This window comes from Euprymna scolopes, chromosome 5 (genome assembly GCF_053919585.1).
Source record: "Euprymna scolopes isolate OS-2025 chromosome 5, ASM5391958v1, whole genome shotgun sequence".
NCBI lineage: Eukaryota > Metazoa > Mollusca > Cephalopoda > Sepiida > Sepiolidae > Euprymna > Euprymna scolopes.
In genome coordinates, this window is record NC_136486.1 from 65390545 (window position 1) to 65406859 (window position 16315).

Consider the following 16315-nt stretch of genomic DNA (forward strand, 5'->3'; position numbering starts at 1 on the left):
TGGGGCGTGGACATACAAACAGATAACCACTACTGTGCATTATAGATGTTATGCCTCTAAACATCATACTGAGGAAATACTAAACCAGATAAAAAGCACTAATACAGACAGAAAGCATGCACTACCTAATGTATACGGAGGACCTGAAACTTTTTACAAGAAACAAAATGGAACTAGATCCAATAATAAACACAACCATAATATTCAGCCAGGACATCGGAATCGAATTCAGAATGGAAAGTGACCACTGCTGATTATGAGAAAAAGGAAAATATGAGGCAATAAAAGGTATAAACCTACAAAACCAGGGTAGACGAGGACACTGGCGAATATGACAAGTATAAATATTGAAAACAAATAGTGGAGAGGAATAACTCACATAAACAGTATAACTTCTGGAAACTAAATTATATAGTATGAATTTGAAACAGGCAAACGCACATGGAAAATGGCATTGATACACAACGCTTTACACCCAAAGAATGATGATGCCCAAACTGATTTAAAAAGGAAAGATTGAGAAAACATGACTCAGTTCTATATTTATCTCTGCAAACGATACTAAAAAAGGATTAAAAAAATATACATACGGACATCGCATAATGATGAAAAAAATGTGCTTCACGAAAATACTTTAACATGGGCTGCGAAAAAGACACCTAAACAGAGAAACTGAATCGCTAATAGAAGCTGCGCTAGGTAACGCGATTAGAATCAACCAAATCAATCCAATGATCGACAAGATACAAGAAAACAGCAAATGCAAACTGTGAACATATACATGTAATGATAAACCACAATAAGTAAATGCATAAAATTAGCCGAAGAATATTATAACAAACATGATCAAGTGAGGAAGATAATATGCTGGAGACTGTGTAGGCAACTGAATCTTGCACACCTAGAAACATTGTGCAAGCACAGAACAGCAACTGTACTTGAAAACAGAAATCACAATATCGTATGGGAGGCGGACGTACAAACAGATAAATTCATCCAAGCAAGATGACCGAATAACATAATAGCTACAAGAAAGAAAAGTCCTGCCAGATTAGAGATTTCTCTCTCTCAGCAGATCACAGGATTCATAGCAAGGGGAGGGAGAATTGGATCAAATATTCGGAACGTGCCAAAGAGCTAAAAGTGATATAAGAGGTAAAGAAAGTAAATATAACACAAATAAGAGAACAAGAATCATTCCAAAAAACATCGAAGGAAGAACAGAGATCGGAATCAGAGAAATGCTTTACAAGATACAATGGATAACAGCAATAATAATACGGCTGAAATATTAAGGAAAATACGTGAATGAATTCACATGAGTTACACATGCTAGGTAGAGAGTTAGAAACTGCTATAGAAATTATACACAAAGAAACATAGCTTAACACAATTGCCACTAAACCCCGCCAACCGGTACGACACCAAATACTAGTGAAATGCAAGAAGAAGAAAACTGAGGAAGAAAAACACTAACCAGACCTCCACTGGATGATTGCGAAGAAGAGTGGGACATTGAAGAGGCTAAGTCCCAGACAAATTTACGTGAAGGCCAATAGATATTGAACGCGCGAAATCAGTGGTATTGGGCTGTTGTGAGAAAGCAATTGATTTGAAAGATTATCGAAAGAGGTAAACAGACTTGACCATCTGGATTTGCTCTCATTCACACTAGAGATTGTGATGTTGGCCTGCGTGAAAATAGCTAGTGAATAATAATAATAATAATAATAATAATAATAATAATAATAATAATAATATTAATAATAATAATAATAATAATAATAAGAAGAAGAATTTTCTTATAATCATAATGTCAAAACAAAAGGTTTGTTTCCCTCATTTATGACGAATTTCTAAACAAATATGTCACATTTGCCAAATGCTTAAATAAAATAAAATTCGAAAAAAAATTGATAGTCGCTACGACAAAACGAGTCATATTTATAACTAGTATGTATTCCTGTAACAATACGCTGGTCGTAGTATGTGAAAAACAATATTCTTTGTTGCCTATCACGGCATAAAATTTCCTTTGATGAAATGAAACACTTTATTTTACATAAAAAGTAAATTCTAGGGAAGTGGTTTTCGGCCAACACGAAAGTGATGTGGCAATAAGTAGTAACTATCCTAAAGTAAACAATCGATTGATTGTTTTCAAATTGTTATCGCAAAAAAACATTAATAATGATACTCATGGATAATTCCGGCTATATTTTTACAAGGGAGTCGCATGAACGCTATGCATTTATTAGTGCGTAAAATTGCGTGATTTAAAAAAAATATCTTTATATATAAAAAGAGATGTATTTCATCCAACAATAGGGTCAGTCTGAAAGAGAGCTGAGAGAAGGACGCAACGATCTGTACAAGATGTTCCTCGAAAAAATGTTGATATTATTGCTGTTGGTGGTTACTGTGTATTGCCTATTTAGCATTGGCTTCTGCCGTGCCAATCCAGTCATACGGAATCAAATTGCAGGAAACGGTCACATCATCGGTAAATAACTTTATATTTTATGTTATACTAACAGGATTGCATGCCTAACAAGTCTGAAAACACGGGCAAGCATATACATACACATGATATCGCACATAAACACACACACATACACCCGCCCCCAAAGATGTATGTATGTATATATATATATATATATATATATATATATATATATATATATATATATATATATATTTATATATATATATATATATAAATACATATATATATATATATATATATATATATATATATATATATATATATATGAGCCGAAAATGAGGGCAAAATACGAGTCATATACTTCCGGTTTCTTGAGTCTCATGACTCTTGTGAGCTGCAGCGTTCTTTGGCTGTAGGAATACTTATATATATATATATATATATATATATATATATATATATATATATATATATATATATATATATATATATATGTGTGTGTGTGTGTGTGTGTGTGTGTGTATACACACTAGCAGGCCGCCCGGCATTTCACGCTCGTAAAATACGCTTGCATATGGTATTTTGATTACTGCAGCTTTCATATTTATTATTATATTATATTGGGCCCAATATATATCGTAGTAATTTAAAAAGTTAAAAAAAAAATGACCCGTGCGCCAATATAGAGATTCCAAACCAAAATCTTTAGTTTCCGATTTATTTTTCCCCTGACGTTAATGAACTCTGAGCTATAAAGATATATTTACTGCGGATCTAAAAATCAAAACATGAACCTATACCTACTACGTCATGCTGGCAGATTCGTAATTACCGTCCTTCCACCTTCACCTGACAAATTTCAATCTTTTTCATTTTCACACTTTCGTACCAATTTTCTCTGGCTAAAACGCAAATCTAAAGGTCCGCATGGGTTTGAATTCTACATGTATTAAGTCTCATGTCTATAGACGAAAAACTGACAGAGGATTTTTGAAGGCAAAATTTTTAAAACAAATACACACACATATATATATATGTATATATATATATATATATACACATACATACATACATAAATATACATCGGAGGAGGTTTGTGTTCACTATAATTTTTTTTCGCAATATTACGCAAGCATAAATCATGTAGAATATCTGCATGAATATAATTGCGCGTAATAGTTTACTAAAGACGCTACCTCCATACGAAACCGAAAACACTAATATGGAAATTAATTAAAATAAATTTTTCAAAGAATATAAACATTTGCTAGATATTTTTCTAGTAAATGCAATCCCACAAATCATATATAACAAAGTTGTATGTTCTTTTTAAATTTATAGCAAAAAAGCGGTTTTTATTATGAATATCAATATACAAAAACACCCATATATATATGCATATATATATTATTATTTATATTATATATATATATATATATATATATATATATATATATAATTATTATTATTATTATTATTATTATTATTTCTGCTAGTGTTGGTTTTATTTCTGTCATGGTGTCTACTTTTTTATTGTTTATTTTGTTGTTTTTTACATTGTTTTCATTTAGTATTTTGTTATTATGTGCCTTAATTATCATCTCTAAATTTTCGCAACAACTGTAAGATAACTTCAAGGTATTTTTATTGAAGATTTTGTGTAAGGGGTTGGTTGCGGGAAAGTGTTTTTCAATAAGATCTAGAAATTTCTTGCCAAGTTTTGTTTTTAACATTTGATTGTATGGGGCCGTATACCAAATTATAGTTCTTTTTCTTCTGTTTTTAATTTTATTATAGTTGTTAGTGTTTTCTTGCTTATATTTGATATATATTTTTTGTATCCACTATTTATAATAATAATAATAATAATAATAATAATAATAATAATAATAATAATAATAATAACAAACCAACCCCGGACAAGAACAACCATACCATAAATAAAAATACTAATAACGAACAAGATAAATACAATTGTAGACACCGCACACTTTGCCATTCCAAAATAAATGTCTAACAAAAAGCGTAGTTTATCAAGCAACAATATTTGCGAAAGAAAACCCGAATAACAAGAAATATTACATAGGCATGACTTCCTTAGATTTCAAAACCCGATACTATGACCACAAAAGCACATTCAAAAATAAAAACACCGTATAAAATCAACACTAGCGAATAAATACTGGGAACTCAAAGAAAGCGGACATTCGCCGGTAGTCGAATGGAAAATAATGAGACAAGCTACCACATGCAGACATTTAGACGACCCATGTAAATTATGCCTTCATGAAAAATTTTCTATCCTGTACTTTAAAGAACCTCAAAATCTATTAAACTGTAGGCGGGAAATAGCAAACAACTGTGTTCACAAAATAAAACTTACTCTAGGATAGCGATACACAATAGCTTTAAAACTAACAATAACAATAGAAAACAAACAAATAAATAAATTAAATAAACATGAATATACATAAACGATCACACACATATATGTATATATATATATGTATATATGTATATATATATGTGCATTATTGTGTACACATAGGTATATTTATATGTATAAAAAAAGGAGAACGGCCACCTAAAACCACTAACCTAGTTCTAAAACAGATCCTTTGTTTGATAAAATGCATGGCCATTGGCTGATAGGAAGGGGCGGGGTGGATACTAGGAAGCTGATTGGCCAACTAGAAATCCTCAACATATATAAAAACAAGAAGCAACGACAGAATTCGCGCATAAGCCTGACGAATCCTATAGTTGGATGAAACGCAGAATATTCAGTGTAGCTTAATCGCCATATATATTTTATAAATTACTATATATATATATGTATATATATATATATATATATATATATATATATATATATATACATTGTGCATTTGGTTAGCATTCTTTTATTTAAACACTAATTTTAATAACTAAAAAAATCTTTGGCTTATTCATGCCCTTTTTATTTTTTAGATGATTCGAATTATCTTTATTTGTGCGAAAATCAAAAAGAATAAATTATATATGCTTCATAAGTGTCAAGAACGTGTTCGATTCTTCGTCGATCCATCGGGTTAGTAAAACATATGAACAGGAACACTGAAGGAAAACCAAATGGAAATTAAAAAAAAAAGGAGTTTTTTTTTCCTTGCAGCCGCGAGGCTGTTCAGATGTAGAATGAGTGTGCAGTCAAAATCTGTGTGTCACGATTTAGGTTACGGGATATTAGGCATTACTATTAATCATATATTGGGTTTCCTTAGTTCTCGTTAATTTCAATAATATGTCGAGAAGAAACACATAATCAGCAAGAAAAGTTATATTTGTTACGTTTTGTCTATCTATAGGTATTGCAAAAATTTGATTACTAATAATTATAATGAATATTTTCAGGAGTTGATTAAGATAAGATGAGATAATGTTTTAATAAAGTATGTTTTTGGAAACAAAGTGTAACATAGTGAATATAAGTGAGTTGGAAATTATTGGCATTATCAAAAGATGCCCAGCATGTTATGAAATTAGCAGTAGCAGCAGCAATCGAAAAAAACACATACGCATAGAAAGTGTGCGCGAGAAGAAGGTAAGAAATGAGAAAATCAATAACGTGGTCGGGAAGAAAAATGTGGACGTCGAAGAAAGTGGACGTGTAGAGTCGAGGACGAGAATGGATCGGCTGTGCTCGGCATAAAGTCAGGGAGCAAAGTGCGACTTTTGAGAAAATGGACGTATAATTATGAAGGTGAGAAATAACTGGCTACAGCAGGCGTGAGACCGAAGAACATTGTACACCGAGCGAGATGGACGATGGCGAGCGACATTAAAGTCGTATTTAAACAATTATAACGGTAATGAACAAAATTTTTGAGAAGGAAAAATTGCCGACCCAGATTTTATTTTATTTGTTTTATTCTTTGTCCATTTGTGACGTGACGTCCACGAAACCGATCAATACAGGTGAGGGTCTGAGTTGATAACACTCTTTCTTTTAATAGCAGCTTAATCAAATATGTGTAATTTTGAGTTTTGCTTGATTCGGCAATTCGTTACGAAAGACCTTAGACAATTACAAATTATACAATAAATTTACTGAAACATTTGATGAATGAATAATTTAATGAATTCGGCATATAAAGTGACCACCTCGTTCGTACGATTAAACTCCATTTGATTATTTTCTTTCAGAGGCATGCTAATTCCATATGTCTACGATTATAGACTAGGCAAAAAAAACCCGCTTAGAAGACGACATTAACAGGTTATTACCGAAATATAGCATAATTTAATGCATAGTTTCTAAAAATCGGATACACAGATCACGCTATATACACACGAACCATATGCCCAAAATTGTATGTAAATTATGAACGCTAAAACATTAATCTCTTAGAAAAATACACATTTTTGTATATTAAAAATATTTTTGTAACTTATTTTAATGTAAATTTGTCTTCATCAACAAAGCACTTCGCACACACACACACACACACACATACGCACAATATATATATATATATATATATATATATATATATATATATATATATATATATATATATGATACACCTTTGAAATATGTTTATATGTTTTTTTAAAAATAAATATTGTATCTTCAGCTCTCACATCGACGATCAAGCACGTTATTGGATTTTTTTCATCACTTACTGACACGCTCTCTCTCTCTTTCTCTCCCTATCTCTCTCTCTCTGTATATATATATATATATATATATATATATATATATATATATATATATATATATATATATATACCCGCATACACTTCTGAACATCATACTACCCTTAGTGTTCCGTTGACCTCCTATAATTCACATTTTTCTGTTTTCCAGCCACACAATCGGAGTATAATAATATACCATACACTCATTTACTACATGTGGAGATTCTCAATATTATTTTTTAGTGTTTTACCCGTTGTTCTCTTGATTATTTTTCGTAAGTGGATTTTTTAAAACAACCACTGTGTCTGTGTCGATTCTAATTATTCAAAGACTATTTTTAAATCTATACACATGTGTATGCGTTATTGCGACAGAAACAAACATATCATGCTGAATAGCTAATAATTTTAGAAATTACGGTTTTAGTTGCTAATTAAGCATAGGCAAAACTTTTTTTATTATTCTAAATGTAATCAATTATGAATGAATGAATTTGTTTTTAATCTTTCGTGCGTTAAATATCGTCTTTTAAATCTCTAAAATTATAGAAAAGGAACTGCGTATGTGTGGGAGAGAGAGAGAGAGACAGAAAGGAAGAGAAAGAGACAGAGAATTTCATGGACTCCGCAACGGCTGGGCTGATTTTTATAAAATTTCACACATATGTACATTATGTATCTTGTGTTCTTAAAAATACTTTGTATCAGGTAGTCTCCGATAAATATTGATAATCGAAAAACTTCGATGACAGAAGGACCAGCGGATTTTGACCAAATTTATCACGTTAAACATCCTAACACCAGAAGTGCATTTGAGAGGTTTTATTACTACTCCAGCAGAAAAGTCCAGTATATAAAATCAACAGCAGGTTCTTTGATATAACAAGGGCGCGTTCGAAGTAAATGTTTCTGTTCCAAACAAAACTGAAACATGAGATATATCATGTTAATTTTAAACTTACATTATTATCTCACAAGCTGAAAGACGAAACACTTAAAATCAAAAGTAAGTTCTTTGATATGATAGGGACGCGTTCGAAATGAATGTTTCTGTTTAGATCATAATCGAAGCATGATACTTGACTTTTGCATTTTTAACTCTTATTCAAACAATTTTATATAAGAAATCATTTTATAAAACCGCCGGTAGGTTTTTTTTTACAGTGCAATGTAAAATACAATGTATTGTGCACTAAGTAACTCCGTAGAGGAATGTGAATCTTTTTCCCGGTGCACCGTAATGTGTATTCAACTAAAAAAATCAATCGATTTGATTGAAAAATAGGCGATCTCACCGATTTGAATTTCAATAAAAGTATAGGAATGTGAAACATTCGTTGATCCCAGTAGAGCAACGAAACTCGGCACCGTTATTAGTCTTTCTCTACATAGGAACCACCCAGAGTTATGCATTTCTCGCATCGTTTGATGCAGCTCTTGAGACCGTTTTTGTAGAACACTCCAAGCACGACGTGACTTCAGAAATACAAGCTGCATCATCTGAGAAATGCTTTTCTTTCAAAAACAACTTCATGGCCGAGAAGAGGAGAACGTCAGAGGGTGCCATGTAAGGAGAGTATGGAGGATGGGCGAGAATTTCATAACCACATTCTCGTGCTTCTGTTCGTGCGACATGCGAGTTGTGGACCGGAGCGTTGTCCTGCAGGAGGAGGGTACCTTTGCGGATCTTGCCCGCCTCTTGATTTTTATAGCTTCCCTTAATTTCCTCAAAAGTGAAGCATAATAGGCTCTTGTAATTGTGGTACCCTTTGCCAGAAAATCTGCCATCACTACTTCGTTTTGGTCACAAAAGACTGTGAATATGACCTTCCAGCGGAGGGTTGCACCCTTGCCTTCTTTGGAGGTGGTGAGTCCAAGTGCTTCCACTGCATTGACTGGGATTTGGTCTCTGGATCGTAGTGATGGACCCAGGTTTCATCCTGTGTAATCTGTCTTTTGGAAAACTTTGACTCATCTTCTTGGCACATCTCCAAATGTATCCTCGAGCACTCGACGCATTCTCGCTTCTGGAATGGTGTGAGCAACCTGGGAATCCATCTGGCAGACATCTTATGCATATGCAAATGGTCAAGAATTATAGTTTCCAGGGATCCTATAATAATCTTGACATCTTGGGCTATTTGGCGAATAGTAACGCGCCGATCTTCCAAAATGGCAGCCTTAACCTGACCGACAGATGCCTTATCAGTGGCAGAAGTGGGGCGACCAGGTCTGGGAGCTGTTTCCACGCACTTCCGGTCATGTTTGAATTCACGATGCCAGGGTTTTACAAGGTCATATGAAAGGACATTATCACCATGAGTTTCTTTCATTTCGTTAAAAGTCTCCTGTGGTGTGCGTCCTTTCAAATACAAAAACTGGATCACTGCTCAACATTCAATAGGCTCCATTTCACCCCTGACTCAGTACACACACCTGTAAAACAGAAACCACAATTAGTTCAGAGCTGTAATTTGCCACATCACCCGTAGATATATAAATTATTGCACATGCAAAGTTTCAGCTAGATCGAACATTTTGGAAGTGGGTCACGGCCATTACTTATTGCACGCCACTCGTACTACATATTTTCAAAATGTGTATATTAAAATTCAAGTTGTTACCGACCATATACAAATAATGCCAAGTGTGTAATTTCTCTACAATTGAGTTCTATATGTATCAAGTTCAACATTTTTATTTTGAAGTAAGGGCATTGTATTTCACTTTTTATTGTTAATTAAAAATATTTTGATTTTTATTAATTGAAACTAGGCATTGTTGTTAATTCGATATTTACTATTTAAAATAGTAGTCGATTGTAAATGAAGCATTTTACTTTGATGTTGAACTAACTTAATATATAGAGATCAACTATTCTAACTTAAAACGAATTGTTGTTCACTTTCATTTGAATTTTTAAGCATTTGGAGGTATGTTTATTAATGAAACTGTTATTTCTTAATTCACTAGTTTATTGTTATTAATAGCGGGGTTTGATTTTTTGTTGAATATTTGTTTCCATTTTCTTAAGATCAGAATATGAACTGTTCTAGGTTATAGTTGAATCTATTTTGTTTTAATTATCGATACGTCGCAGTTCTTACTTTTAATATGATCAATTTTAGTTGCATTTGACTTTTGTAATTCGAAATAAATATTTGTTACTTAAATGATATGCTTAGTTTAACTGAAAATTGATATGATAATATATTATTACAATTTTTTATTTAAATTAAGATCATTTAATGAAAATAAGGTTGTTACTGACTTTTAATTAAGTTTTGTTATTTAGAAGATTAACCTTTTTATTTGAATCTAATCCATATATGCGCTTTATTGACTCGTAGTTGGCTTTGTTTAATTAGACTTTAAGCATTGTTGGCAGTTTTCCTTTATTAAGCCTGAAAATATTTTTTTTTAATTTTAGTTGATTTCTTAACATTTATCTTTATTACTTTGAAGACTGTTCTTATTTAAACACCGACTACTTTGATTATAATATAAATTTTCTAAGTTTGATGCTTACTATGCCAATTTTCTATTAAATCTTGATAATGTGAAATCTTTTAAAGTAGGCGAAAACCGTGTTTAATTTCAAGACCACTTTTATTTTTATGATATGTAACGTCATGTATGATTAAGTACAAAGTTTAGATTGTATTAATTTGATATCATTTTAATATATTCCAGGTGAAAACGACAGAGGCAAGGTAGACAAGTGTAAAGTTTCTTGAAACTATTTTAACTGGTAAGTAAATATCACTCTTTACCACACAAAATAATGTAAATAATAAATATATTCCTCAGATTAAATGTAATAATAGAGGTCATATGCATGAAAGTGTCTAGAACTAGTTTTCTAACAAGTAAAACTTTCCAATGAATAAGAAATTATATTTTTAAATAATTGTTTATTAAATGGGATTTACGCATAAAATAGAATATACCGTCACTCGTTTGCTCACTTTTTTAGCTTAGGTTCGATTGTTTATCAATAGGAATTGAGCTTGCAATCTAAAATTTAAACAAAGGAAAAAACGTTAAAAAACATGAACTATCAAGCAAACAGTTTCTTGTCTACTTTATCGCTCAATTCTATCTGGACATCCGTTATCAAGTGCAGTTTTAACACCCCTATTGTTGTTCTATTTTGGAAAAAATAAAATAATACAATAATGTTATTCCTTTGTATACTACTCAAAATAAAAAAAAAGAATGATGAAAAAAAATGGTGCATTAATTGCTGGAATAACACTAACTTAAATTAGAGAAATATATACAGATTCCTAGTACATAACGTTGTTAGAGAATGGATATATATATATATATATATATATATATATATACAGAGAGAGAGACAGAGAGAGTGAATTATAGTGTAGACACGCTGACGGGAAGTCAAGATCAGCTGATTGGATTGCGTGTGAGTCATGTGATCAGGTTAGATGAATCGAGGAGATTTGCTTGAGAATTGGAAGAGAGCGGACGGCTTCGCCGTTGTCTCCTCCTCTTCGCTGGAACGGAGCGAACGCTGACGTGATAGAAATAAGACCTAGAAGAAAAAAAACAACACATGCCGAATTCACTTTGCATTCTTCTGCGAACGATCTGGAAGGTGAATAAAAAAACTATGGAACGAATTTCTTGTTATGGAGTGAAATAAATCTTCGTCCCCAAAACCAGGTATCAAGTCTCCCTCCCAGACGAGATGTTCCTGATTGACCAAGAAGCAGAGGTAATTGAAAATGCATGATCACACGCACAACAACATTAACTCTGATAAGATAATCAAACACGTCCTTTATAAATAGACAATATAACAACGTGTCACTTGGTGAGTTAACTGCAAATTAATGTTTAATATAAAAGTTAAGATTGATAATTTTTAACATAACTATATCATTACATTGTAATATATATCCACTGTGATTAACTAATACAGATGGAAAACCGTCGGGAAACAAACGTCGTTAGTTTTTGCATGCATTTTTAATTACGACTAAATACATAAAAGTGATATGATTTCATGCGTCCTTATGTTTTTTTATAACAATGCCAATGACTTTCATATGCCTGCCAGCATTATTTTTTAGACAACAGATTAGCATCAAGTAATGAATGCGAGTAATATTTAATTGAATTTAATTTTTATACATTTCCCTTCCAAACATAGTCAACCCATATTAACTGTGTTGGAATTAATATACATAAATTAGCTTATATTTCGAACACTCAATGCTATGTATTTGCAGCAAGTATTAGTTTTAAATTTTACACAACATCGATAAATAAGCTTAAATCTTTTTCAGGTAAAAAATGTATAAATAATATACATAATCAGGTGACGCTGACCACCGTAAGTAATTTTAAACAAAATGAAATTAGAACGAGAAAACAATCTCCAAAAAACAGGACTGGCCTAGAAATTTCGTACATCTGCTAACGTTAGTGCGGTTAGTAATAAATCATGCCTTATCTTATAAACAACGTGTTTCGAAAGGTACGGTTGCACATTACTTTTAGACATATGACGGTGGCGATTTCTCTCTTTGATTATTTCATATTTGATCTACCAATTGCTTAGTACTTTGAACATATATACTGCTTGTAATAGCCATGCCGTTAAAAAAGAACTCTCATCCATTATTACAGTCTGATATTTATACTTTTACCACGTGCCTGTCATCATTTCTTTCAGAGAAAAGGGCTTAATTTACGGAGGTCATGTTCAAATAAAACTAGAAATAAAGACAACTTTGTTAAATAAGATAAGTCATCAGAATTTGACGTTATAATGAAAATGAAAATATTGCAACTGCCGCACTATTGCTATGTACAATGTAAACCTACCTTAAACTGTCTAAGACGACGCTGTATCGGTTCAAGATCAAATGTTGACTAGACAACATGCTGTGATTTTGAAACATGAATATTTTAATTTACATTTTGGGAGATATTTCCGTTTTTAGTGAAAAAAAATCGTTAAACGGCTTATGAGATTATGTCACCTGTGTTTTATAAAAAAAGTTAAATAGAACTATGAGTACTTAAAATACAGTATCTATGATATACGTGGGGGTACGTTTTCTTACAAAAATAAGAAGTTCGTAGATTTATTTAACCTATTCATGAAAGTGCATTCGGTGAAAAATCACATCCATATGATAACTAATAATATAAATATATTTATTTCCTAATGTGTTGCCCTGTTTTTATTCGAATTATTTGAATTAGTCGGACAACTGTTCTCACCTTCAGTGCTATTTTCATATATACATATATGGAATGTAACCACTAAAGTTCTGCCCTTTTTAAAACGAAAAAAAGTAAAACGTTTGACAATGCGTGTAACTTATATTTAGATAATTATCAATCGAATGAAAGCCGTGGTAATCGGATAGCATAAGTGCATGTGAATAATGTTGATGACAGGATTCCTCCCGTTCAATTTGCTGTATTGCATTCCGGACAAACTGCACGACATGTGGCCTTGCGTTATTGTGAAGATAAGGAATCTCTCTGCGATTCACCAATGCTGACTCCTGTTAAACACGTTTCAGTCGCTGCAAGTATAGGTCTTCAGCAATCCGTTTGGCCCGATGCGGAATAATAGAGAAAACAAGAACCAAGAACGAAATATGTCTATAGCCTTCCCAGAGCTGTCCAGTTTATGATTGATTACCGGCCACGATGCTCGTGTTTTTCTTAATAGCTGATGTTTTTACCTCCGGCTGTCCGAATTTGTAAACAATTATGACCTGCATTTCTTATATATTTTAAAGTCATTTATGGTTAAAGATTCAAGGTCGTCTTATATATATTATTGCCTATTATTACTATATATATATATATATATATATATATATATATATATTCGATTATTTATAATTCCAAATCATGTCGTGCTTATAATTTTCGAGGTATTGATATTTAATATTAACTTAGGAAAGAGTGATATAAGTTTTATACATTAAAATAAACTTTTTTTATACATTAAAATAAATTTATATACATTATTTAAATTCCAGATTCAGAATTTATAAATATTTCCTACATTTTTCCTGCTTTTTATAATTCCTATTATGTTTTTTAATAATTTAAATTCTTAATCACGAGAGCATTACCCGTCCCATGTCGAGGAGAATTAATTCTTCGATATGGGCAGTTGTTCAGTAATTACATGGCCACTTACGAAAATGACGTTTACTGCAAAACATCATGCACGTACATCATTTAGATATTAATCGAAATCCATTTCATGATGATAATTCAATAAACTGTCTAAAATTTAAAGCTAAAGTAAATGAGGTTTTTCAAAGAAATAAATATTCACTGAATATTGATTAATTGATGAAAAGATCTGCATAAGATCATTGCAAAGCAGATTAATGTTCTAATTAGGTTGTACACGTTCTATGTCACATAAATATTTATCTGCAAAGAAATTGAAATATGGAGAATATTTGTTGGTTGATGTACGATATTTTTTGTTCAATATTTACAGAAATTTTAGATATTTATATTTACACAATCAGTGCACGGTTCGTATTACTATCATTGTGATAAGTAAAAAATATATATGAGTAAATATCTGGAATTTTTACACCTCAAATGAGCTCACATTCTATAATTATCAGTGAATTAGTAATCAGTGAACTAATATCGTATAATATAAACTAAGGATCATAAAAAATGACTCAAACAAAGACTTTAGGTAAAAACGAATATATTGTACGTGAAAGTCAACACAAAACATTTGTCTGAACTTTTTACTGTTGGGGAAGACAGGTTTTAGTCCCGTGTTGTATTGTGATAATTCCTCAGGAGAATGTTAATCTAAGTGATTTTTTAGTATTAGAATTTTCCATTTAATAACATGAACATACACAACTTCATAACAATATAATTTCCCTATAATTATTAAGAAATGCTTGTTATTGAACATAAGGTAAACATTAACATTCATAAAGTCAATTATTACTAATATTATTATTAAACATTACTTCATAGTGTGAGAATCAGTTTATACTCTGACGTACACATCAACATCATAAATTCATAATGCATATAACAACGCGCTAAGCTTTCATATGAACAATATTAAATATTTATTATGGCGCCTAAGATAAATTCCGTTAACGTTGTTATTATGGCAATAATACACATTACGATAAAGCATAATATATATCATAAATCATAGGTATTGGAATTAATATATATTTCATAATATATTTATAAATTATAAATAGTAATTCATAATATATTTTCCATAGTTTTTTCATTATTATCTGAATTTAATTACTTAGTTTTTCTTACAGAATGGCATGATTGTTGCAAGTGACTTGGAAATTACAGCTAAGAACTTTACGAAAATAATCCATGATGAAACAACCGTTGAAATCAATTATTCAGTTTTTAATAAATTTGACTACACTTTAATTTCTTTAGTTAAAATAATGAAGTTTTTTTGTTTTGTGTATGGCTTTAAAAATCTTAAATGTGTTTTTTGTGTTTTCGTTGAATGATTAAATTCCTTTTACGATGTCATTATCGCAATACATTTGGATCAATCATAATATCATATAATTCATGTATATTATCATTGATATACGTTTTATGTTTTATTTATAAACTATGAGTATTAAGTCCTAATATATGTTCAATGCTTTTATATTATTATCTTAATGTAATTATTTTTTTCAGAATGGCATGATAGTGGCAAGTGACTGAGAAATTACAGCTGAGAACTTGACGAAAATAATTCCTGATAAAACAACTGTTTAATTCAATTATTCACTTTTTAGTAAATTTGTCTACCCGTTTATTTCTTTAATAATAAATGAATAAAGTTGTTTGTAATTTGCATGGCTGAAAATTTTAAAAATAATCTGTTGCTTTTGTTTTCGTTGATTGTTTATCAAATCTTAATTGCCTATGATCTTTTATTAACTTATTAAACTAGTTTTCTTTTACTCAATGTTTAATTGTAAGCAACTTCTCTAATATGTTGGAGCAGGCATATAAAAAAACGAATGAGCATATATATATATATATATATATATATATATATATATATATATTTGTATTTTATACACATTTGTGTCCATACGTTTCGACGTTTTTTGTCTTTCAGTTTATTTTCTCTCATTTCTATATTTTTTTTTTAGCAAAACACTAAGGATAAGGTTA

General features: G+C 31.0%; 1 long non-coding RNA gene across 9 annotated transcripts in view; it reads left to right on the top strand.

Moving 5' to 3' along the window:
* LOC145276823 (uncharacterized) overlaps window positions 1–16315 on the top strand; it is a 102361-nt gene that overhangs the window by 39421 nt on the left and 46625 nt on the right. For 3 of the 9 annotated variants that reach the window (XR_013868028.1, XR_013868027.1, XR_013868026.1), the window contains exons 1-2: window positions 2221–2503; window positions 10817–10874. This is a non-coding gene — a long non-coding RNA (uncharacterized LOC145276823). Of the gene's footprint in view, window positions 1–2116; window positions 2504–10816; window positions 10875–15829; window positions 16014–16315 lie in introns of those variants that run through there. The other 6 variants (XR_013868033.1, XR_013868032.1, XR_013868031.1 and 3 more) reach the window with 3 other exon arrangements.